Below are 26,702 nucleotides of genomic sequence, written 5' to 3'. Positions count from 1 at the left end.
CTTAGGCTGTAGAGGTCCTGGAACATTGGGAAGAGATAGGGCTAGCAATTGTGAAGTATGCAATCTACTCTCCTGAGGTAATTTTTCACAGTAACTTCATTTCAGTGTTAATGTAAGCCTACTTGTGACAATAAAGATTATTATTCTTATTTAAATGTTTTGTAGTGTTGGCCAGCTGACTACTGGAATGCATGGATACAAACTGGTTACCTGCAGGTCGTCGCCCCACATTTGCAGGGTGATGAATCATTTGCAATGTTACGAGTTTGCCCATAACCTTTTTCAACACAATTGAGAAATGCTTGCAAGTTTTTCTTTTCTGCACTAGAGCATGCAAGCACTGTTTTGTATTGTACTGGTTCTGCCTTTGCTTGACAGATGCAGATTTGTTGTGGCGGGGGGGGGGGGGGGGGGGGGGGGGGGGGGGCGGCGGAAAGAGTCAGCTACTCCAGTAAAACACACCATCTGCTGAAATCGTAAGCAATACAGTTTTTCAAGATATTGCCTGCTATGTAAGAGTGTCATTGCATGCAGTTCCTGTTTATGACAGCTTACTTCCTGCATTGCAATTTTCTTATGCCTGTGGTAAGCCCTGCCGAAACTGCCTAGACATTCATATATTTACCATTCAGTGCACGCCCCTCAAAATAGGTGATTCTGTTGTGGATCTGAATTGATGTCTTCCATCTTCACCTGTAGCCCGACCATAAAGTTCAGGTTTTAATCAGAAAAATACATTTTGATCCTGAGCCACTCTCTCAGGCCTTTTAGTCACCTCTCGGCTTAACTATTTCACTGCATTCTTTGCTGACCTCCCAGTTCCTGCCTTCTATAAACGTCAACTCATCCAAACTGTCCTTACCATATCCTAAATTTGCCTATATTGGTTCCTGGTCTCCCATTATCTCCAATTTAAAGCTCTGATTCTCGTATTTAAATCCAAAGTCTCATCCATCACTATCCCTGTAACTTGCTCCATCCCTAAAGTGATATCCTCCTTGGACTACAATGACAACTGTAAGTGAAATGTTAGAATCTTGTCAGCGGCCCTTATGCCCTGATCCTGACCATCAATCGCAAGCAATAGTTGCAATTTTTATTTGTCCAACAGTTGGCCGATTCACAAGTTTCCTGCCCCAGCATTTAACAGCACTTAAAACCTCACTTCAGCCATGTGCTGGGCTCACACTTGTGATGTGTTTCTCAAGTCACCACAGCATGTCCTTCCCAAACTGCAAGACGCTTTCTCCCGGTGTTCATAAACATATTGGGCCTGAATGCCTGCAACCGTGGTCTGCATAACGATGGTTAAATGAAACTATAAATGCACCAGTGAGTAATGTACTTCAAGCCAGAAGAATTCTCAGGTCAGGCAATTAAATTGGGCAGCACGGTAGCACAGTGGTTAGTACTGTTGCTTCACAGCGCCAGGGTCCCAGGTTCGATTCCCGGCTTGGCTCACTGTCTGTGCGGAGTCTGCATGTTCACCCCGTGTCTGCGCGGCTTCCTCCGGGGGTGCTCCGATTTCCTCCCACAAGTCCCAAAAGACTTGTTTCTGTGCCATATCGCAACTCCTGCTTTTCCATTCAAACCTCATCCCCTCCCACGAACAAGTTCTGCATTCACCACTGGCCACTATCAAATTTTCTAAATCTCCTAATTTTCCTCCCCCTTTTCCTCTGTAATTTTTCACCATTTCCTGTCAATTCTTACCAGCTCTACTAGCTCCACTCTACCCTTTTAGTGCCCCCACCCCCTCTTATGCCACACTTACTTTGTCATGCCGGATTTTCCTCCTCTTGCTGGAGGGACACCAGGACAGGGCTTTGTCTGCTGCCCAACCCCTAACATGTTTCCTTGACTTCTAGTTGGACACCCACTGCAGTGTCTTAACAAGGAATTTAAAATGGAAGAAATATCCTAAATACTTGAGAAAATCTCTCAATTTTAGCCATGGACTCAAGTGATCAATGTTTGGTGTCTTTGTGAAGGAGGAGGTGATAACCAAATTGTTCCGCTGCCACTATCGATGCTCACTCTCCCATGGAGTCAGCTGCAGCAGTCACAGAAAGCTGTGCTTCCAGGCCCTGCCCTCTTGCATTTCTAAGTGACTGGGTGGTTAAGGGGGCATCCACCCGCTTGAGTTCTTTGTTGAGTCAATGATAGGAAAACGTAGCTCCTGTGGGAATGCGATGATATGCCTCCTTGCCGATTTTCCACTGGGGGTGAAATTTAGTCCTTACTGTTCTAGCACTGCCAATTCTCCCAGTTCTCTGTGAGCAATATTTTGGACAATCTGCCAATGATAGTTAAAAATCTATCACAAGAACAGGAAGTTGTAGTTTAAACCTCTGAGCATTTAAGATTTCTGTTTGGTAATGAGCGTTGCTCACTGGGCTGAAGAAATGTTAAAATGGCAGACAGTACAGATGACACGGTGGCGCAGTGAGTAGCACTGCTGCCTCACGGCGCTGAGGGCCCAGGTTCGATCCCAGCCCCAGGTCACTGTCCGTGTGGAGTTTGCATATTCTCACTGTGCCTACGTTGGTCTCACCCCCACAACCCAAAGATGTGCAGGGAAGGTGGATTGGCCACGCTAAATAGCCCCTTAATTGGAATAAAAAGAATTAGATATGTTTAGTTTCTTTTTTTAAATGGCAGACAGTACTTATACTGCAGCACACTGCCAGCGAGGCACCTTTCTTCAAAGAGCATAAAAGTTTGGAACAACTGAGGTTCTTCCACTTTTGCCTTAGTTTGTTCTGCATTCTGAATGCTTTTGGTACATATAAAATACTTGCATTTATATATTGCTCCCCTTGCATCTCTCCAAAAATCTCAAAGCACTTGACATGTAACTAATTACTTTGAAATGCAGTGGCTGGTGTTATATGGACAAAAGTAGCAGCAATTCTAAAAAGTTGATTATGGCAGCTCATAAAATGCCTGATACGGAAATGTTACAGTGAATTATTGATGCAGTGTAATAGCACTTTACCTAGCTTTTAATCTGTGACCTTGGACAGCCTGGTGCTGATATTGGCTGGAAAACATGAAGTAATCTTCTATTCCTTTTGTGGCTTGACCACTTTGTCACTATCAGTAAAAGATCTCTCATCTGTTACTTTCTTGTGAAACAGTCTGCCTGTTCCAATGGTCTATTTCAAGATCAATCTTTAGATTAATCTATCCTGCCTTTGGAGTGGGGAGGATGAAGCTGTTTGGGGAAATAGAGGAGCCTAAAATGAAATAGGTTTATAAACGTTAGATTGAATTTGGTAATTTTTGCACATGTTACTCCCTGGACAAAGCAAGGATTAGATTATCTTTGTCGGGGATCGTCATTACACAAGGTGCGCTGGGAGCATTCCGTGGTGGATGCCTCTTCAATAAACCTAGTACCAAACAGTACAGAAGGAGGTCACTTAGTCTATCATGCATGTACCAGTTCTTTAAAAGAGCTGTGCACTTCCCTCATCTTTCCCTATAGCCCTTCTCAAGGATATATCCAGTTTTGTTTTTAAATGTTTTATATCTGTCTGGTTAGATCAGTAGAACCACTGCGGCTGCTTACCTGCCCCTTTCCATTGAGATTGTAAGAAATAAACAGAAGCTTTTCATTTTCAGATGCTCAATTTTGCTGATAACATTTCAAATGTTCGTCATCTTTGCTAATTTACATTGCAATATTGACTGCCTAGCTCGGCTGATTGATTGCAAGTGATTCTTTGGGAGAAATCTCTTTCTGTGAGCATTACCTTTCAGGAGAATGCACAATTCCTGTTTTTTGAAGCATTTACTGCATCACATCCTCATTGTGCCGCAATCAGTATTTCTTACGCAATCAGCATAATTGTGTTAATGACACTTGCAAAGAATTGTTTTTGCATTCTGTTTGCTTTCATTTAACTTACCTTTTTACTTCTCTTTCCTCCGCTAGCTGAAGCAATTCGAGTCCAGGATTTTGACCCTTTCCTGAAGAATTACTGCCGTGTAAAAACAGTCCAATCAGCGTATTGAAACCTGTGAATCAGTAAGTTTTCAGATCAGAACATATAGGTCTGTAAGTTAATTATTTATATCTGACAGAAACTAATTGCGAACATGCCTACATTTATTACTGGCGCTAAATAAGTTACTTATTAACAAACTTAATGGTCAACACCATCCTATTTATAATCTTGAGTAGACCAAAATCTGTTCAGTTTCAGGGGTTGATGTGTAGTCTCCAGTGTTTCATTTGGAGCTGAGAGACAATGGTGATTCAATCAACTTATTATTTAGTTGCATCCTTGTTACTCATAAAGGATCTTGGCCTATAAAGTTGAGTGTGCAATCTGGAATATGCAGAACTAAGTAAACACTGCAGAGATGGGGTCTGAGGAGAATGAGGTTTGTTGGAGTTGCTCAGAATTGAGATGCAAATATGGTGGCGACTGGATCACAAAAGTAATTTGGGCATTAAGGCACTAGGTGGGTTGCATTACAACACTAGTAGCAGGAATTACGCTGCATAGTAATCTTGGAATTAAACACAGTTATTCTTGTGCAGTTGTATGTAGCATCATCTGGGCTTGTAGGTAGTGAGTTTGCTCACTCAGTGGGATCATCTTTGGGGTTCCCTTGAATGTGGTAAAAATACTAATGCAACCTCATCTGATGAATGCATGGCATTCCACTATTGACATTGGAGGTTGCAAAACAATCCATGGCCTGTTTGCTTTTTATCAAACCGAAACAAGAAATCAAAGCTACTTGCCCATTTGTAGGCTGTGCTAAGAATAATATAATACTGCTACTAAGATAGTTTATTGCCTTGATGTCCTATTCAACTCAGGTAGAGGCTCCAATCTCATATCTTTCCCATTACAAAGACTGCCTGCTTCAATCTCTGTGGCATTACCCACCTCCAACTACCTCAACTTATCTGCTGCGGATCACCTACAGACTTACTATTCTAATGTGCTCCCTGGTTTCCATTCCCTCACCTTATCAAAAACCCTGCTGCCTGTATCCTATCCCGCACCAGGTCCCATTTAACCATCAGCACTGACCCCGCTGATCGACATTGGCTCTCAGTTCCCCAATTCCCCATGCTTAAAATTCTCATCTGCGTGTTTAAATATGGGTGGCACGGTAGCACAGTGGTTAGTGCTGTTGCTTCACAGCGCCAGGGTCCTAGGTTCAATTCCCAGCTAGGGCCACTGTCTGTGCGGAGTCTGCACATTCTCCCCGTGTCTGGGTGGGTTTCCTCCAGGTGCTCCGGTTTCCCCCCACAAGTCCCGAAAGATGTGCTTGTTTGGTGAATTCTCCCTCGGTGTACCCGAACAGGTGCCGGAGTGTGGCAACTAGGGGATTTGCACAGCAAAATTGCACTTCATTGCAGTGTTAATGTAAGAGTACTTGCGACACAAATGAAGATTATTCTTATAAATTGCTTTTATTTATTCCACCAAACTGTCTTCTCTGACTCTGGTATCTTGTATATCCTTCCATCCTCACTGGTGGCAATGCCTTTAGATTCTGGAGTCCCTTCCGTAAACCTGTCTAGCTTCCTCTAAAACCTCATTCTTTGACTAAGCTGTTGTCCAGTCCTTCAAGCCTCACTCCTTTTGTCTGCTATCCTTAGTTGTTTACACTTCTGAAGCATTTTGGGATGTTTTTCTGCAGTAAAGGAGCAATTATTGCAACATCATTGGGATACAAGGGGCTCCACATAAATTAACTAATCTCAGCTAGAACAACAGTAAGGTTTCTTCATATGGCTTCAGTGCATGAGAATAAGATCCAACTTTTTTAAATATAAATGAGTATCCAATTCATTTTTTCCAATTAAGGGGCTATTTAGTGTGGCCAGTCCACCTACCTTGCACATCTTTTGAGTTGTGGGGGTGAAACCCACGCAGGCACGGGGAGAATGTGCAAACTCCACATGGACAGTGACCCCGAGCCAGGTTCGAACCTGGGACCTTGCGCCATGACGCAACCGTGCTAACAACTGCGCCACCATGCTGCCCTAATAAGATCCAACTTAACCGAGATGATTATGCAGACGAATAGTCTGCTAGTAAAAAGTCAAGTCTTCAGGCGAGTTGGGGAAATGGCTAAAATTTACCGTTTTTTAAAGAAAAGGAGCACCTGAAGGATTGACCTGATGGATTTGCTATTGTTGCATGTGGAACAATGGAAACCAGGAAGATCCCATAATTGCTGTCTGCTCGATGTTGAATTAATTGGTCGCAGTTGATAGAAGGGTAGGAGCTCTAGAATTGACCTCTATGCCACTGAGAAAATTTAGCCAAGGTTCCTGGCCCCCCCGCCAATGATGTAATCAGGTTCACGCCCAACCGTCACACCAACACAAATCACTATTGGGTTTCAAAATCAAAATCAGTCGTGGATATCATGCTGGGAGCACACAGTAAGGTATAGCTCCTGAGTTGTGCAAGACATGGCAGGGCACTGCTCTGGCAGTGCCAACCAGCCAAGGGTTGCATTCCCAGTGGCAGGCACACTGGGGAGCCCCATTGGAGGGGAGGGGGGGTTCCCTTATGTTTGCATGGGGGGGGGAGGGAGGGGGTGTTAAATTCAACTTTGAGATCGTGGCAGCCTTTAAAATTGGCAGTCCAATCTCAGAATCCTGGAGTTGTACTTAGCCCTGCCATCCTCATTAGCACTCTGAATTTGCACAGAGTGCTGTTTAATCAGGTAAGAAAAGGCATCACTGAAGCCGGCAAGTTTCACACAGCTTTTCTCGCTTGATCCAGCACTCTGTGCAATTTTGAGAAAATTCTGCCCCATGTATATGAACAGTGGACATCAACAGAGTTTAAAATCATATAATCCCTACAGTGCAGAAAGAGGCCATTCGGCCCATTGAGTCTGCACCGACCCTCTGAAAGAGCACCCTGGTTAGGCCACCACCCCGCCCTATCCCTGTAACCCTAATTTTATTTTCATCAGAAATACCCAGCAAAATAAAATTCTGGTTTATTGTGGACAACAAACTTTCACACATACAACAGGCCATAATGGACAGTATTTCAGACAAAAAAAGTCCTTGATCTTTGGCCTTTCCACCTCATACAAACTAACGACTTATAGTACAGCTAAAGTACATACAGTTATTGGAATGCTGAAAATTAATTTTATTTTTACAGATTAACTTTTAAGATAATGTGGCCAAGACATGGTCAAACCACAGTCAATTTTACAGAAGAACTTCAAAGCCCTGTTTGGTCCCTAGAGATTCACTGTTTAAATTGGCTGATGAAGGGGCCATGAAGTGTTGGTAATTTTATTTTTAAAATTCTGCAGTTGTCTTGCACTGATGTACACTACTTAGTGATGATGACCAAGTTGTTCCAACAGATAAAAAAATTTGGGAAAATGTGATCAATATACAGCTTATTCTTTATCTGTTTTCTGCTTCTTTGCAACATCATCCTCTTCTTCTTCAGCGACCCGTTTTTCTGCAGCGCGCTCACATTCCTCATCATCACCCTCCTCATCTTCTTCATCCTCTTCCTCCTCATCATCTTCACCAACATCTTCGCTTTCTTCATCTTCTACTTCGTCTGCATTCTCTTCAACTTCTTCTCCATTTTCTGCATTGCCAGCATTTCCATTGGCTGGTGCGCGTCACCTTTGCCGTTTTCCAGCTCTATCCTTGAGTTTTTTTCAAGTCCTTCAGGGTTCGCTCGACACTTATTTCTACTTTGCTGTCTGACTTGCTGCCTGACATAGCTGTTGGTGTGGATGGTTGGTGTTGGAGAGAGGGAGGGAGAGCGGAGCCTCTGCTTCTGCTGCTGGTGGTGCCGGCGCTGGGAACAATGTAAATATGGCCATAGCCGAGAATCCTGTAACCCTTGTTAACATGAAAGACCCTGGACATTAAAGGGCAATTTAGCATGTCTAATCCACCTAACATGCACATCTTTGGACTGTGGGAGGAAACTGGAGCACCTGGAGGAAACCCACGCAGACACGGGGAGAAAGTGAGACCTCCACACAGACAGTCGCCCGAGGTCGCAATTGAACCCGGGACCCTGGTGCTATGAGGCAAAAGTGCTAACCACTGTGCCATGCATTAAGATCAACTGTAAAATAGTTTGAGGCTCATGGTTTAGAATTACACATAAGGAACATTAGAACTGAGAAGAGGAGGAACAACTTCTCATAGAGGGTGGTGAATTTGTGGAACTTGTTGCTCCGTAGTGCGGTGAAGTCTGAGTCGGTGTAGAAGATTGTAGTTTAGTCGGGCAGTATGGTCGGCACGGGCTTGGAGGGCCGAAGGGCCTGTTCCTGTGCTGTACATTTCTTTGTTCTTTGTTCTTTGTTCATTAAATGGTTTCAAGTAGGAGATAGATATATTCCTGATTTTAAAAAGCGAGTTCATGGGATATGGGGAACAGGTAGGGAGGTGGATTTGAGACCGGGAAGAGATCATCCATGATCTGATAGAATGGCGGAGCAGGCTCCAGGGGCTGAATTGTCTACTTCTGCTCCTAATTCCTATGTTCCTATGAGATAATATTGGAGAATGTGGACCGCTGAAACCCTGCCTTCTGCAGAGATGGGGCAAAACTAGACGAGTACTTTAAATGGCTCTATCTCCATTTAGATTTACTGCTTGAATACTTAAATAATGAAGTACTTCGCGGTCGTCTTTTTTTCTTTTCAGACTCTTAGCTGCCCATTACTTCCCAAATGAATAGCATAAAGCAAGTGACTTAACTGTGCTGTTTCTGTACAGTAGGTCATTGTGTGATCGGTGCATCTTTTAAACTGTAGAGTTGAGCGCAGTTCCTGTCCTCAAACTACAAATTTAGTTAGACCTTAAGTGATCATTTAGTAGAACAAAATATTCTGTGTAATATAACTGACTTGTAGGTAATAAATTGTGAAAGAAAGATGCCTTTTATAATGTGACAGTTCAGTCTACATAATACAGAATGATAAAGGGGCAGCCTCCATCTTTTCATTCAAAGAATTAGTCCCTTTTTAATTTCAACAAACATTGGGGACATTGTCAGATCCCACATCCTTTGACATACCATTTTGATGCATGACTGACTGCCCAGAAACACATGGGTGTGGACAGACATAACATAGACAGTACAAATCCTCTTAATCAGGCTATACAATATTGCTCATTTTGAAAATTCTCTGCCTCAATTATGTGAAGACACATGACATTATTAAAATTATTTCTTAAACTCCGCTAAGTTTTGAAGTTAATGAGCCTAATGTGCTCTTATCTCCAAGTCTTGTATTTGTCTCCAATTCACATGATGAGATTAAAGATTGGTCTTCAGTGGCCCTTTGTGAAATGATTGAGCTTATTCAAGTTGCGAGCATAGGCCAATAACTTGAGTCAGAAGACGAGTTGAAGCTGATTTCTAATCCCAAATAAGAGAGTTGTATGAATGTAGAACTGGAGGTGTCTTTGTGCTGTAAGGGATTATTTGGCTGAAATTGGTTGTGATGGATTGCTGACGAAAATTTGAAGGATCTCTGCTGCTGCTCTTTTAGGATTGCATAATTCCGCTGCTCACCATGGACAACGTCCATTCAACACTGAGAGGCCCCATCCTGGTGAGTGCAAAAATTCATGAGGCAGATTTCTTCCTGGGAGATGATTCTTCAGTCCCACTGCATTATTCTCCTATTATTTTCCATTCTTCTCCCATTCACTCCTGATGGTACAGACAATTGCTGGGGATCTGTTCCGTGAAGACCAGGAGCATGCTTTTTATGGGTGAATCAGCACAATGGCTGACCACGGGCACCATACCTGGCTTCATTGAATTTCCACAGGATATATAACCACAATGACTGCATTACAAATTAATCAATTGACAATGAAATACTTTGGGACATACTGAGGTTGCTAAAGACACTATGTAATGACATGATTTTCTTTATAATGTGAGGGAAGAGAGACTTTTGTTACAAGGAAAGACTGAGGCTCATTTTATTGCAGCAGAGAAAACAAAAAAAAAGTTCAAAGTTTTTTAAAAACTCCAATTAAGGGGCAATTTAGTGTGACCAGTCCATCTACCTTGCACATCTTTGGGTTGTTGGGATGAGACCTACACTGACACGGGGAGAATGTGTAAACTCCACAGAGCCAGTGACCCGGGGCCAGGATCAAACCCGGGTCCTCGGTGCCATGAGGCAGCAGTGCTAACCACTGCACCACCGTGCTGCCGGAGTTCAACGTTTTTAAGAGCTTTTTGTGAAGTGGGGGGAAGCTACTTTCATTGGCGGGTGAGCTGGTCACAGGATCGTAACTTACAAATCATCACTAAAAGAACAAATGGAAAGGCGAGAAAATATTCTTCTTAATGCAGAGGTTGTTAGGATTGGAATGTCCCACCATAAACAGCAGTGAAAGCCAAATCTATTAAAGCTTTTAAAAGGGAAATACCATGGATCGTGACATATACGTTGTTCTGGTATAAAAGACACCCGTATTTCTTCAACACCAAAATACATGTTTAGGTCTATACTCAGCCTGTTTTCCAGCTAATAAATGCATATTTAGGAATTTTTCAGCCTCGAAATACATGTCTCGGATTATCTTGGCCATATAAGTTTGTGCATGGAATAAGCAGGTGATATGAGTCAGTTTAAGACACACCAACACAGCTCCGCTCAGGTCAGGTCACACATGACGACCGACAAGCTGAAATGGATCCTCCTGCAAAAATTGAATTACAAAGCAGATATTAAGTTAAAAGTCTGAACACTTGCTAACTTGTTAAATAACAATGCTGCAACAAGATAGTTCGGTGTTAGTGAATAACTGGGACTTTGTCCCGGTTCTTTTGTTAAATATTAGGCCCTCTAGCCTTGCCCTTCACATGTCATCATCCCCACCCTCTCCCCATGCCAATTCATGTGTCCCCCACACAACCCCAAGGCCCCATTGAAGAAATGCTTGCGCAAAAGACACAGACATCCGGTTCAGGTATCCCCAGGCTTTCTATTATGCAGATTAATGTAGGACCATGGAAATGGGTGGCACGGCACAGTAGCACAGTGGTTAGCACCGTTGCTTCACAGCGCCAGGGTCTCTGATTCGATTCCAGGCTTGGGTCACTGGCTGTGCGGACTCTGCACGTTCTCTCCGTGTCTGCATGGATTTCCTCTGGGTGCTCCGCTTTCCTCCCACAAATCCCGAAAGACATGCTTATTAGGAGAATTGGACGTTCTGAATTCTCCCTCTGTGTACCCGAACAGGTGCCATAGTGTGGCGACTCAGGGATTTTCACCGTAACTTCATTGTAGTGTTAATGTAAGCCTACTTGTGACACTAATAAAGATTATTATTAGCAGCGCATATAAGACCAAGATCTTCAAACCGTTTACAGGAGTAACTGATACCAATAAACCTTGGAATGTATCAGCGTATAAGCATTCTCAAGGTTCAGCGTCAGGTTTCCGAGGTTCAAGTTGGTTCTAACCCATTCTATATAGAGGCACCAGGTACAATAAAAACATGACTGAAGGGTACAGAGTATAAATCAAATTTAATAAAGCAAAAGATTTACCATAACGATCAGTTATTTAACTGGCAGGTAAATAGTTAATGGGAGACTTGGAGAAAGTTAAGGGGTATAGAAATAATGAGAGGGTAGCAAGTTACATTACATCTTCCCTTCTAACTTTTTAGAGTTGGGAGTTGAGAGCAGTTTCTCAATAGTTGTAAGCAGATGGCAGTGTCCCACTGTGTCTGTCCTGAGACCTTTTCTGTTCACTCTGCATATTGATGATTTGTATATAGGCGTGAGAGGCTGGTGTCCAGATTTACAGACTATACTCAAATATGAAGCCCATGAGGACAAACGGAAACTGCAATGGGATATTGACAAGATGATGGAAAGCATGGTGGGGGGGGAGCAGTGTACGGAAGTCAATGCCACTTAATGTGATGCAGTCCATTGGACTTTTTTTAAGTAAACCAATATGAATAAAGCTCAATGACATGGAAGTCAGAAGAGGGATTTGGGATTTCTGGTATCCAAGATGTAAAATGCAGCTGTCACTGGGTAAGGATAAAAAATAATTCATGGAATGTTGAGTTTTGTGGCAAGAGCTATAGATTATAAAAGTTGAGATGTAATGATGAATCTATATAAAACTTTAAAGTTTGTAGCTGATTCCTGCATCAACGTTTGGGCTGCAAGTGATGGAAAGGATGTTGAGAGGCAACAGCATAGACTCATCACAATGCTGCTTGGTATGAGGAACTACAAATTCAGAGGAAGACTTGAAACGGTATTTTCTTTAGAACAGGGGATTAAGGGACGGCATGTGGCATAGTGGTTAGCACTGGGACTACGACGCTCAGGACCCGGGTTCGAATCCTAGCCCTGGGTTACTGTCCGTGTGGAGTTTGCACATTCTCCCCATGTCTGCGTGGGTTTCACCCCCACAACCCAAAGATGTGCTGGTTAGGTGGATTGGCCACGCTAAATTGCCCCTTAATTGGAAAAGAAAAATAATTGGGTACTCTAAATTTATATTAAAAAAAGAACAGGGGATTAAGAAAAAAATGTATAACTATGTTTAAAGTTATGAAGGGATGGGTCACTGAACAGGAACTGACTGATTGTGAGGGATAGATCAAGGGGATGTCGATGTCAAATTTAATACAAGACATTTGAGATGACAAAACCTATTTATACAGAATTATGAGGCTATGCAATATACTACCAGAGTTATGATTGGAGCAGAGGCGATGTCAGTATTTTAAGAATTGGTTATAGAACATAGAACATAGAACAATACAGCGCAGTACAGGCCCTTCGGCCCACGATGTTGCACCGAAACAAAAGCCATCTAACCTACACTATGCCATTATCATCCATATGTTTATCCAATAAACTTTTAAATGCCCTCAATGTTGGCGAGTTCACTACTGTAGCAGGTAGGGCATTCCACGGCCTCACTACTCTAAATAGTTGGTTAATGATATCAGGAATAAAGGGACATGAGAACATGCCAGACAGATTAAATAAAGAATGTAGCTTATATTGAGGATAAACACCAGCATGGATTGCTTAGATCAAACAGACTGTAACTGCGTTGTCATTCCAAAGTAATTCTCCCTTGATTTTCATGATTTATATAAAGGATAGCAGTTTCCTTGCACAGTTAGGCCTATAAAGTTCACGTTCAGGTAATGTAGACAGATGTGCACTTCCCTTTTGGAGTATGTATTCTGATGTAATTTATCTTTGCATTGAGGCTACTTGTAACAAGCTCAGCCACCTGCCTGCGTGTTTTTGATGCAGAATGAATAATTGCACCGTTTCCATGGTAGTGTTTAGATCAAAAGGAAAGATTAAATTCAGCCAAGATTTAAACCTTTTGGATGCTAAGAAGGACAAGTAGCCATGCATGCAAGGCCTTTAGGGTTATTATTTTTTGCTTTTAATTTACTCCTCATTAATTTTTTTGAATAATTGCCACAAATGCCCTAAAATTTAAAAAGAAAATTCAAGTTGTTGATATCTGAACCCTCTTGCCATGAACTATATTTCCTGACCACCATCTTCATCCTTCTCCCTGGCAACTATCTGAAGCTGAAGCAGAACTTGTTTTTGTGCTGGACCTTAAAATACGCTTCGGACCACATATCCGCTCCAACATCAAGTCTGCCTGCTTCCACTTTTGTATCATCACCTGACTCTGACCATCCCTCAGCTCATCTGCTGAAACCATCATCCAAAGCCTTTTTTTACCCCCAGACCAGTGTCTCCTCTTAGCTGCGTGGTCATGAACTGTTCATCAAGTGCCACGCGCTTGATTATTAGAGCTGCACATATCCTGATGGTTGGATGAAGGGCGCGATTCTGCCAAAAAATTTCTAAGTCCATTTGTGGCGGGTTTTTCAGGGGCCAGCGAGTTCCCCACCGCTATTCAATAACATTTAGTCACTGTGTTGGACCCTGCGGAGTTTCTCACTGGTTTAGCCCACACTTAGAATTTCTTTTAGCACTGGGGAGCTGAACTCAGAGATTTGACCGCCATTTTGAAAGGGTGTCCCGATCTCAAAGTGAGCTTGTGAGTCCCCAACAACCCTCACCCATGGGCAATGTCACCCCCCACAAATATGGGCATTACCCCACACCCCCCAAGTGAGGACACCATTCTATGGGATCCTTGCCCCCCCCCCCTCTTCAGGCCCCCCCAAATCCCCTTACAGCACCCCCTTCCTTCCAGGACCCCCACCCGTCACACCCCAACCCTCCCCTACTTATCTGTCCTGCACACTCCCATCCTTCAAAACCCCTCTTCACCTTTGTTTCATGGGCATGACCCACCTTGGCACCTGGGCACCCTTGCACTGGCACCCAGGCAGTGCTCAGCCAGCTTGACAATGCCACTCCGGCACCTTGGCAGTGCCACCCAGACACTTTGACAGTGCCAGGCTGGCAGTGCCAAGGCACCCACATTCCAGGGAGAGGGCCAGGGGATAACCCTGCACTGATCCTGACCACCCAGGGCTCTCCGATGGCCTGGGAGACTCCCAGGATGCTGTTCCACCTGGTCCATGTTCTTGTGGACCAGCACTGATTGGCACCTGGCTGCAGCCTCCCTGTGTAGGCCAGCAAATCGAGGGAGGCCAGTGCATATCAGGTAAGGAAGACCTATGTAGGTTTAAGACCTACTTCTGTGAGCGTCATTTGGTCCCTCTCCTTTTGGGTGGAGTTCTGAATCTGACGCCTCGCAGGACTTGGGCAAATCCTGTGAGGCGCAGAGGCTGCCGGGGTGCCCGCTGGAGGGCTCCCCCTGGATTCTCTGGTTGTGCTCTCGCTCGATCGCAACGCGGGCAGAGAATCGCGCCCAAATTTACTGCTGCTGAAGCGCATCAGAAAAAACTGGTCAACTTCCCCACGTTGGAGCCAAGCCTGACCTGACTATTCATTTGGAATTAACAGCTAAAATTCACTCCGCGTCAGTTCCTAGAACCCAAAGCCATGTCAGCATTCACTGCTTCTCTCCTGCTCATCACTTTGTTCACTGACTCTCCAGTTTGTCGCTTCCCTCCCCAATACCCCCACATGCAACTTTTCTCACATGCTTCCTTTCTTTCACTGCTGCTGTCCCAGGCCCACCCTCACAGCAAGGTTTCAGGAGAGGGAGGTGTGTGCAGGAGAGGCAGTGAGATGGAATGGCGGCAAGCAAGAGGATCAGGGAGGGAAGTGGTGGGTTGGTAGAGGCAGTGAGCTGGAGGTGGTAAGCTGCATGCTGGAGGTAAGTTGGAGGAGTTAATAATTTAAGACTCAGCAAGTTTTTTGCTGAAGGATTTTTGAGCCAGTGAATATCACTGATCTAGTCATTCTGCTGGATGTGTAGAATTATTAAAGAAAAATTAATCCCAAAGACATTCAATGCATTAAGGTTGTGAAAAGTTTGGATTCCTAGCTCGAATAATAATGCCAAGGTTCTTGTGAGATGGGACATTTTAAATCGTACATCAATTCAAATATTACTTCTCCCCGCAACTGGTTTAATTACTTCACAATTCATAGATTTTTAATGTATAAAAAACTGTAAGTAGAATGCAGTTCTATTACTTCCCCAAAATTACCTCAACATTCATTCTTTTTTGACCACAACTTCCTGTTCCCTAGTTCCCAGATGTCTATTCTTCCTTAAATATTCACTTAATTTTCAGGAACACAATGACCTGGATTTTTGCAACCATGACTCTATCAGTGAAAGTGGCAGAACGGGCCAAAAACATTCTGTCTCCGAACACTGCACTGACCATTTTTGCGTGGGCCGGATTGGGCCTGGGTTAGGATTTGCGCATGCACATTTTGTGGTGACAGCTGCCCATATAAAACAGCAGCTAGTTCCATACATGTCTAGTTTTGGTGAACCATGTCACCTGGTAGGAGCAGGTATGGAGTCCTTTGGTGAGGTGGCGTATCCTTTTGGAGAGGTAAGTTAGCCTTTTTGATATGATCCCAAGACCATTTGGAGGAGGTCAGATGTCCTTTGGGGAAGTCAGGTGCAACTTGGGATTGTTAAATGTAATCGTGATTGTGCATAAAAATACATAGTCATTAACTGTCAAGCTCATTGGAACTGAAAAGTGTCACAAAACTCAAAAAAGTGTCAAAATGAACTGTGAAAGGCAACTGATGAGTCCAAATAAACTGTCAAAGTTAATTATCAGACTTTCAAGGAATTTATAGCAGCAACCCTTTAATACTTGCATGTCTGGAGTGTTTTTTTAAAAATGCTTTTGAAGTTTGAGGGCTACCGTTACTGGATTGTGCTGCATGATTGCTTTCACAACCTTCTGTTATCACAGTAGAGTGCCTGCCATTTCACCATTTGATTCACAGCTGTAAGTGGTCATAGACTCTTTGAAGTGGGATAATGAATTACAATGCATTTTTTTGTGAGGGATAATGCATTTGAATGAAATATTTAACCTCAGGAATTATGTAGTTGAAGCAATAAAATTGTAGTTAATATTTTTATGAATTAAATTTTTTTAAAGTCTGCAGTAGACATGTACAACTTTATTTTATTGCATTTCTGTGTCTCAAAGTTTGCCAAAATTATTTTCCCTGTAGATATCTTTTCCAGTAAATATATTTACTTCTCACCAAGAAGCCAATCAAAGAAAGAATAGTTTAATAGTTACTAAAACACAAGAAAGGTAATAAAAGACATGGCAACACATGCACACACAGATACCAGAAGTAAGAAAGTTAGAGTCTAAAATAAAAGTTGAAAGAATATACAAATAGATCTTTTGCTTTACTGTGAGATGTAGATTGTGGAATGTTGCGGCCGCTGAAGTTTAGATGGTTTCCAGTAGAATATTAGAAGTAGCATTGTTCAGGTTTGCACTTTGTTGTAGCCCCTTTGGCTTGGTTCAGGTCTGCACTCTGATGAAGGCACACGTTTTGCTTCTGGAGAGAGAGAGCGCGAGAGATCTTTCCTACAGCATTGTCAGATGACTATCATGCTTCTTTTCTTTCTGCTTGTCTGCTTTCTCTGTTTGTCAGAGCCAGTTTCAGACTAATTTCTACTTATTTCTGGAATTAGTTTTAAAATGTTTCACCTCCGAATCTTCTTGACAAATTTTGAGATATAAATCAACAGGAGATGGGGTTATTTTGTCTTCCACAAGGGTTTTTGAATGTCTGATGAGTATCTGATCGAAGTCCAGCATTTTGCATCTTTAATGCATTCCTTTCAAGAATGTCCCTGTTTGAAGTGGACCTGATGTGGAGATGCCAGCGTTGGACTGGGGTGAGCACAGTAAGAAGTCTTACAACACCTGATTAAAGTCCAACAGGTTTCTTTCGAATCACTAGTTTTCGGAGCGCTGCTCCTTCCTCAGGTGAATGAAGAGGTATGTTCCAGAAACATATATGTAGACAAATTCAAAAATGCCAGACAATGCTTGGAATGCGAGCATTAACAGGCGATTAAATCTTTACAGATCTAGGGATGGGGTAACCCCAGGTTAAAGAGGTGTGAATTGTGTCAAGCCAGGACAATTGGTAGGATTTCGCAGGCCAGATGGTAGGGGATGAATGTAATGCGACATGAATCCCAGGTCCCGGTTGAGGCCGCACTCATGTGTGCGGAACTTGGCTATAGGTTTCTGCTCGGCGATTCTGCGTTGTCGCGCGTCCTGAAGGCCGCCTTGGAGAACGCTTACCCAGAGATCAGAGGCTGAATGACCTTGACTGCTGAAGTGTTCCCCGATTGGAAGGGAACATTCCTGCCTGGTGATTGTCGCGCGATGTCCGTTCATTCGTTTGTCACAGCGTCTGCATGGACTCGCCAATGTACCACGCTTCGGGACATCCTTTCCTGCAGCGTATGAGGTAGACAACGTTGTCTACCTCATACGCTGCAGGAAAGGATGTCAACATTGTCTACCTCATTCGCTGCAGGAAAGGATGTCCCGAAGTGTGGTACATTGGCGAGACCATGCAGACGCTGCAACAACGAATGAACGGACATCGCGCGACAATCACCAGGCAGGAATGTTCCCTTCCAATCGGGGAACACTTCAGCAGTCAAGGGCATTCAGCCTCTGATCTCCGGGTAAGCGTTCTTCAAGGCGGCCTTCAGGACGAGCGACAACACACAATTGCCGAGCAGAAACTTCTAGCCAAGTTCCGCACACATGAGTGCGGCCTCAACCAGGACCTGGGATTCATGTTGCATTACATTCATCTCCCACCATCTGGCCTGCAAAATCCTACCAACTGTCCTGGCTTGACATAATTCACACCTCTTTAACCTGAGGTTACCCCATCTCTGGATCTGTAAAGATTTAATCACCTGCTAATGCTCGCATTCCAAGCATTGTCTGGCATATTTGAATTTGTCTATATATATATATATGTTTCTGGAACATACCTCTTCATTCACCTGAGGAAGGAGCAGCGCTCCGAAAGCAAGTGGACCTTGACATTGTCTCTCTCTCTCTCTTTCTCTCTCTTCCCCACTCAACCCCCTCTCAGCCTTTGCTGCTCCAAGGAAAACATCTCCAGTCTGTCAAATCTTTGCTCACAGCTCAGACCATCCAGCCCAGACAGCATCTTGATAAATCTCCTTTACACACTCTCCAGTGCAATTGCATCCTTCCTATAATGTGGTGACCAGAAAAAAACACACGACTCCAGTTGTGGCCTAACCATCCCTTCTTAATGTCTACCTCTTTGACCAAGCTTTGAATCATCTGCCATGGTATATCCTTTGTGGGTATATCCTTCTGTGCTTTGTTGTCAAATTTGGATTGATACAAATCTTGTAAGGTACGTTGGGAGATTTTGCTGAAGAGGTTAGATAAATGAAACTTGTTTACCTGCCCCCAGTTGTTTCAGTTCTAGCCTCTTCTCAACCCTTCACTGCAAAAAGGTGTCTTCAAAACTTACAACCTGTACATGTTAGGTGTGAAATAGCTTCCCCAGTATGACTAATTACCCAATAATTGCAATATATGGAATGATAATTCCTTTGAAAGACTACAATAGCACAGTGACAGACTGCTGTGTACACACCACATGATTTGATTTATTTACAGATCAATTGATATGCAGAGCCAAGTGATACTGAATCATTGTTATATGCATTATGACTATTTTCTATCCTTCAGGAGTTTAAAATATCCTTTTGCGAATTGATGTAGGTCTAGTAGGTCTCTTGATAGACTTTCAAGATTTTGATGAACAGTTGATTGCCTAGTCTATGGTATACACATATCTGTTAAATGTCTTGTCTAGATAACTAAATTAGCATCTAAAATCTATTTGCATCTTTTTTTTAACTGATATCCAGGTCAACCTACTGAACACTGACAATTTATCTCCATTATTAAACTGGTGAAGGGAAATCATTTTGTGGCAGAGGCTAAATATGATGACTTCAGTTTTAACTGATGAAGGGGGCTCCGAGTGTAACAGAACGGGTCAGGAAGAAAAGTCATTGATTGAGATGCTTTTCCTACAGATGGATGGGAAAAGGAGAACAAACCGAATAGATCAAAACCCTGCAACTGCCTCGCTAAGAGTACGGTGTGTGTACCTACACCACGTGGACTGTAGAAGTTCAGGAAGGCAGCTCACCACCACCCTCTCAAGGGCAATTAAGGATGGGCAATAAATGCTGGCCCAGCCAGTGGTGCCAAATCCCTAATTGAAAGAATTTTTTAAAAGTCAGACAATGGAAGAGAGTCATTAGAAACGGATGACTGGGACAGGACCAAGTCAGAGGTTGAGGAGTACAAGGAAAACTAATGCAGCATTGTCATATTCACAGAGAATGTTGTTTCTGATCTTGATTGAGAAAGTGGGTAGGAACCTAATGAGAAGGTGGGTAGGAACCGAATGAGAGACAATCAAAAGGAGAGTAGTGTTTAGATGGGTGCAGATCTCAAAGGCAGCAATACCTTCAGTGACTTTTGGGAGGAAAGTGAAGTTGGTGAAGGAAAGATGGCTTTCAAAAAGAGGCGAATTAAAGATATTTTTTGAGGAAGAGATGATGATGGCAGTTTTGAAAGGCAGAGACACAGTACCTGAGGAGGTAGAATCACTTGTAATGCCAGCTAGCATAGGGGCTCAGAAAGATTTACATGTCAAAATGTGTCAAAGAGCTTCACACAATGAATTACTGTTGAAATTATGTGTAAATTGGTATGCAGGCCAAACATTTTCTTCCTTCCTTTGCTGAAGGTGCTAATTTATGCTGGCATATGGTTCCTTGAGTGCCAGCAACACTTTGCCCACGTGTCCCTTCTTGATGTAATCAGACATTGAGTGTTATTTAATTGTTCAACCATGGCACATCACAACTCGTCCCATCCCTGTCTCCATCACAAATTAACACAATGTATTTTTAGTATGAATTACAGGAAAATTAGAATAGGAGCAAATCAATGATGCCCATTTTCATAGTCATCTTCTGTTGTTGAGCTTGGATAAAATGTAAATATGGCATTTGATCTGCACTCTAATTTCTGTCTGACTTTGTAGAGATAGTACCTCCTGCTGCCCAAACAAACCATTAATGCACAAGGACTCTGGGCGATGGATTTGATCACCCATGTTGGAAGGGCCCTGGCTGTGAGGCCAAGTGGCGTACTAGCAGTCAATGATAAGTAGTGAATGCGTGGTGCACTTTGAGGGATCTGGCCTTGAGCGCATCCTAGTCTTCTGAAGTGTTCTGACAACCCCCACAAAGAGGGCCAGAGTGGCATCTCTGAGCTTTTGGTGCAGCAGACTTTCTCAGTTCCCCAGAATGGGCAATTACGGGGATGTAATTCTACGAATGCAGGAACCCACCAGTAACAGGGTTATGGGAGAATTTGTCCCTGATTCCAGAAAGTCCACTGAATGGAATGCTAATGGCCAGGTTGTGATCAAAGTACTACAGGTCTTTTTGTCCTCTCTTTTTTTAAAAATGTAGAGTACCCAATTCATTTTTTTCCAAATAAGGGGCAATTTTAGCGTGGCCAATCCACCTACCCTGCCCACCTTTGGGATGTGGGGGCGAAACCTACACAAACACGGGGAGAATGTGCAAACTCCACACGGACAGTGACCCAGAGCCGGGTATCGAAACTGGGACTTCTGTGCCGTGATGCAGCAGTGCTAACCCACTGCGCCACCGTGCTGCCCATTTTTTGTCCTCTCTAACTATAGTCGCTACATTTATTATAATTTATTTTTACTGGAAGTGGGCTTCGCTGGCTAGACCAGCATTTGTTGCCGATCCCTAATTGCCCACGATAAGGTGGTGGTAGCTGTCATCTTGTCCATGCAGTGTAGGTAAGGAGTTTCAGGATTTTGACCCAGTGACGGTGAAGAAACTGCACTATATTGCTCAAGTCAGAGTGGTGAGTGACTTGGAGGGGAACTTCCAGATGGTGGTGTTCCAGGTATTTGCTGCCCTTGTCCTTCTTGATGGTAGTGGTCGTGGGTTTGGAAGGTGCTGCCTAAGAAGCCTTGATGAGTTCCTGCAGTGCGTCTTGTAGATGGTACACACTGCTGCTACTGTGCATTGGTGGTGGAGGGAGTGAATGTTTATGAAAGGAGATCCAGTCAAGCAGCTGCTTTGTTCTGGATGGTGACGAGCTTCTCGAGTGTTGTTGGAGCTACACTCATCCAGGCAGGTGGAGAGTATTCCATCATACTCCTGACTTGTGCCATATATATGGCGGACAGAGGTGAGCTATCCACCGCAGGATTTCTAGCCTCTGACCTGCTTTTGTAGCCAAGTATTTATGCACTGGTCCAGCCAGTTTCTGATCATCTCAGGATGGTGATAGTGGGGGATTCAGTGATGTTAATGCCATTGAATGTCAAAGGGTGATGGTTTGATTCTCGCTTATTGGGGAAGGTCATTGCTTGCACTTGTGTGGTGCGAATGTTACTTGCCACTTGTCAGCCCAACCCTGGATATTGTCCAGATCTTCCTGCATTTACACATGAACTGCTTAAGTGTCTGAGGAGTCGCGAATAGTGCTGAACATTGTGCAATCATCAGCGAACATCCTCACATCTAACCTTGTGTTGGAAGGAAGGTAATTGATGAAGCAGCCGACGATGGTTGGGCCGAAGACAGTACCCTGAGGAACTCCTGCAGTGATGTCCCAAGATTGAGATGACAGACCTCCAACAACCACAACCATCTTCCGTTGTGCTAAGTATGACTCCAACCGGTGGAGGTTTCCCCTGATTCCAATTGACTTCAGTTTTGCTAAGGCTCGATCAATTGCTGTCTTGATGTCCAGGAAAGTCACTCTCGCCTCATCTCTGGAGTTCAGCTGTTTTGTCCATGTTTAAACCAAGGCTGTAATACGGTCTGGAGCTGACCCTGGTGGAACCCAAACTGAGTGACAGTGAGCTGAGTAAATGCCGCTTGATAGCACTGTTGATGATCCTTTCCATCACTTTACTGATGATTGAGAGTAGACCGATAGGGGGGGTAAATGGCCGGGTTGTATTTGTCCTGCTTTTTGTGTTCCGGATATACCTGGGTAACTTTCCACATTTCATGGAGTATTGAGATTCCAGACCAGACCCCAAAAGTACAGTGGCTAGGATACTGGACCAAAACCCCAATATATGATTCGCTCCAGGAGTGATTGCATGAAGAAATAGGGCTTTGTTATTTTTAAAACAACTTTATTATGAATACAATAGTAAACCTTTCAACTTCGCACCCTAAAAGAACAGCTGACAATTACATCTCAAACACTACTACTCATTTTCCCATTAAACAACAAGAAAAGAAACATACAGCTCCCAATCTATCTTACTGTGGGAGAATTGTGGATACAGTATCAGGCAGATCAGAATTCAACTCTCTCCGAACATTTCTCCACACATTGTCTCTCCAGAGCTTTTCAAAATGTCTCTGCATTCCTTGGCTCCACCCAGCAATGACCTCATCTCGCCAAGCTGAAAAACAAATGATCTCTGCAGCCTGCAAAGCACATTAACTCCCCAGTGACTTTCCCAGTCAAACCACAGTCAATTAACCCAGACTGAAAAACACATTCATTCTCAATTTCTCCTTCTGGCTGCTAAAAGCACCCAGGCCCTGCAAAACAGAATTATGTTTTAAAAAAACATGACCACTGCAGTCAAACACATTGTAACCCCAGGCTTTTAACCCTTAAATTGGCCAATATTTAGAATCCAATGTTCCTAAAGTCTTCCAGTCGTCACAGGAGTCAATGTTGAGATCTCTCAGGACAACTCCTTCCTGACTGTATACCACTGTGTCGCCACTTCAACTGGATCTGTCCTGCTGGTGACCTTGACCATTGATGTGATACATGCTACAATGGCCGACTGTAATTGTCCAAAGGTTGCTTGTTTTACTTTTGGGATAGCTGGCTTTTTGTTCAGATCAGCAAGCCTCTCTAGAGCTGCACACTCCAGAAATACCACTAAAACATAGAACAGATTGCAGAACATTCTGAACCTAGAAAAGGGCATTAGCACTGCAGGCACACCTCCCTTTCCATCCAGAACATAAGAAATAGGAGCAGGTGTAAACCACAGAGCCCCTCTAGACTGCTCCACCACTCGGTATGATCAAGGCTAATTTTGGGTTTCAACTCCATTTTCCCACTCATTCCCCATTATCGTTAATTCTCTGAGGGACCAGAAATTGGCCTATTCCAACCTTAAATGTTCAACGATGGAGCATCCGCAACCCTCTGGGGTAGAGAATTCCAAAGGTTCACAACTTTTGAGTGAAGACATTTCTCGTCATCTCAGTCCTAAATGATTGGCCCCTGATCCTTAGACTCCTCACTAACGGAAGAAATCTCTCAGCATCCACCTTAACAATTGCCCTTTCGGAATTTTGTAGATTTCAATGAGATCGCCTCATTTTTCAAAACTCCAAAGAAAATAGACTAAATTATCAGCCTCTCACCATAGGATCAATCCCCTCATCACAGGGACCAATTTAATGAACCTTCACTGCACCACCTCCAATGCAAGTGTATCCTTTCTTTTTTTTTTAATAAATATTTTATTGAAAATTTTTGGTCAACCAACACAGTACATTGTGCATCCTTTACACAATATTATAACAACACAAATAACAATGACCTATTTTATAAACAAAAATGAATAAATAATAAATAACAAAAATGAAAACTAACCCTAATTGGCAACTGCCTTATCACAAGTAACACTCTCCAAAAATCTAATTTAACAGTCCAATATATAATTATCTGTCGCATAGACCTATACATATTATACAGTATATATTAACAACCCTGAGAGTCCTTCTGGTTCCTCCTCCCCCCCCCCCCCCCCCCCCAATCCTGGGCTGCTGCTGCTGCCTTCTTTTTTTCCATTCCATCTATCTTTCTGCGAGGTATTCGACGAATGGTTGCCACCGCCTGGTGAACCGTTGAGCCGACCCCCTTAGAACGAACTTAATCCGCTCTAGCTTTATAAACCCTGCCATGTCATTTATCCAGGTCTCCACCCCCGTGGGGCTTGGCTTCTTTCCACATTAACAATATCCTGCGCCGGGCTACTAGGGACGCAAAGGCCAAAACATCAGCCTCTCTCGCCTCCTGCACTCCCGGCTCTTGTGCAACCCCAAATATAGCCAACCCCCAGCTTGGTTCGACCCGGACCCCCACTACTTTTGAAAGCACCTTTGTCACCCCCATCCAAAACCCCTGTAGTGCCGGGCATGACCAAAACATATGGGTATGATTTGCTGGGCTTCTCGAGCACCTCGCACACCTATCCTCCACCCCAAAAAATTTACTGAGCCGTGCTCCAGTCATATGCGCCCTGTGTAATACCTTAAACTGAATCAGGCTTAGCCTGGCACACGAGGACGATGAGTTTACCCTGCTTAGGGCATCTGCCCACAGCCCCTCCTCGATCTCCTCCCCTAGCTCTTCTTCCCATTTCCCTTTTAGCTCATCTACCATAGTCTCCCCTTCGTCCCTCATTTCCCTATATATATCTGACACCTTACCATCCCCCACCCATGTCTTTGAGATCACTCTGTCCTGCACCTCTTGTGTCGGGAGCTGCGGGAATTCCCTCACCTGTTGCCTCGCAAAAGCCCTCAGTTGCATATACCTGAATGCATTCCTTTGGGGCAACCCATATTTCTCGGTCAGCGCTCCCAGACTCGCGAACTTCCCATCCACAAACAGATCTTTCAGTTGCGTTATTCCTGCTCTTTGCCACATTCCATATCCCCCATCCATTCCCCCCGGGGCAAACCTATGGTTGTTTCTTATCGGGGACCCCCCCCAAGGCCCCAGTCTTTCCCCTATGCCGTCTCCACTGTCCCCAAATCTTCAGTGTAGCCACCACCACCGGGCTTGTGGTGTAGTTCCTCGGTGAGAACGGCAATGGGGCTGTCACCATAGCCTGTAGGCTAGTCCCCCTACAGGACGCCCTCTCTAATTTCTTCCACGCCGCTCCCTCCTCCTCTCCTATCCACTTACTCACCATTGAAATATTAGCGGCCCAATAATACTCACTTAGGCTCGGTAGTGCCAGCCCCCCCCTATCCCTGCTACGCTGTAAGAATTTCTTCCTCACTCTCGGGGTCTTCCCGGCCCACACAAAACCCATGATGCTCTTTTCAATCCTTTTTAAAAAAGCCTTCGTGATCACCACCGGGAGGCACTGAAACACAAAGAGGAATCTCGGGAGGACCACCATCTTAACCGCCTGCACCCTCCCTGCCAGTGACAGGGATACCATATCCCATCTCTTGAAATCCTCCTCCATTTGTTCCACCAACCGCGTTAAATTTAACCTATGCAATGTGCCCCAATTCTTGGCTATCTGGATCCCCAGGTAACGAAAGTCCCTTGTTACCTTCCTCAACGGTAGGTCCTCTATTTCTCTACTCTGCTCCCCTGGATGCACCACAAACAACTCACTTTTCCCCATGTTCAATTTATACCCTGAAAAATCCCCAAACTCCCCAAGTATCCGCATTATTTCTGGCATCCCCTCCGCCGGGTCTGCCACGTATAGTAGCAAATCGTCCGCATACAAAGATACCCGGTGTTCTTCTCCTCCTCTAAGTACTCCCCTCCACTTCTTGGAACCCCTCAACGCTATCACCAGGGGCTCAATCGCCAGTGCAAACAATAATGGGGACAGAGGGCATCCCTGCCTCGTCCCTCTATGGAGCCGAAAATATGCAGATCCCCGTCCATTCGTGACCACGCTCGCCATCGGGGCCCTATACAACAGCTGCACCCATCTAACATACCCCTCTCCAAAACCAAATCTCCTCAACACCTCCCACAAATAATCCCACTCCACTCTATCAAATGCTTTCTCGGCATCCATCGCCACTACTATCTCCGTTTCCCCCTCTGGTGGGGCCATCATCATTACCCCTAACAGCCTCCGTATATTCGTGTTCAGCTGTCTCCCCTTCACAAACCCAGTTTGGTCCTCGTGGACCACCCCGGGACACATTCCTCTAATCTCATTGCCATTACCTTGGCCAGGATCTTGGCATCTACATTTAGGAGGGAAATAGGTCTATAGGACCCGCATTGTAGCGGGTCCTTTTCCTTCTTTAAGAGAAGCGATATCGTTGCTTCAGACATAGTCGGGGGCAGTTGTCCCCTTTCCTTTGCCTCATTAAAGGTCCTCGTCAATACCGGGGCGAGCAAGTCCACA

General features: G+C 44.0%; 1 protein-coding gene and 1 long non-coding RNA gene across 5 annotated transcripts in view; one reads left to right on the top strand and one right to left on the bottom strand.

Moving 5' to 3' along the window:
- Nucleotides 1–4,014, bottom strand: part of LOC140429599 (uncharacterized) — a 105,259-nt gene extending 101,245 nt beyond the window's left edge. Inside the window, exons 1-2 of one of the 2 annotated variants that reach the window (XR_011949133.1) lie at nt 3,915–4,014; nt 626–693 (exon numbers count right to left, since the gene is read on the bottom strand). This is a non-coding gene — a long non-coding RNA (uncharacterized lncRNA). The remainder of the gene's footprint in view (nt 1–625; nt 694–3,914) is intronic. The other variant, XR_011949134.1, reaches the window with a different exon arrangement.
- Nucleotides 1–26,702, top strand: part of cdc42se2 (CDC42 small effector 2) — a 276,240-nt gene that overhangs the window by 142,329 nt on the left and 107,209 nt on the right. For all 3 annotated transcript variants that reach the window (XM_072516839.1, XM_072516840.1, XM_072516842.1), the window contains one exon: nt 3,941–4,033. The gene's annotated coding sequence lies outside the window, so the exon portion shown is untranslated. The remainder of the gene's footprint in view (nt 1–3,940; nt 4,034–26,702) is intronic.

The sequence above is a fragment of the Scyliorhinus torazame genome, chromosome 9, assembly GCF_047496885.1.
Source record: "Scyliorhinus torazame isolate Kashiwa2021f chromosome 9, sScyTor2.1, whole genome shotgun sequence".
Taxonomy (NCBI): Eukaryota; Metazoa; Chordata; class Chondrichthyes; order Carcharhiniformes; family Scyliorhinidae; genus Scyliorhinus; species Scyliorhinus torazame.
The sequence above is the reverse complement of the archived record's forward strand: the minus strand, read 5'-3'. Positions and strand labels throughout refer to the sequence as shown.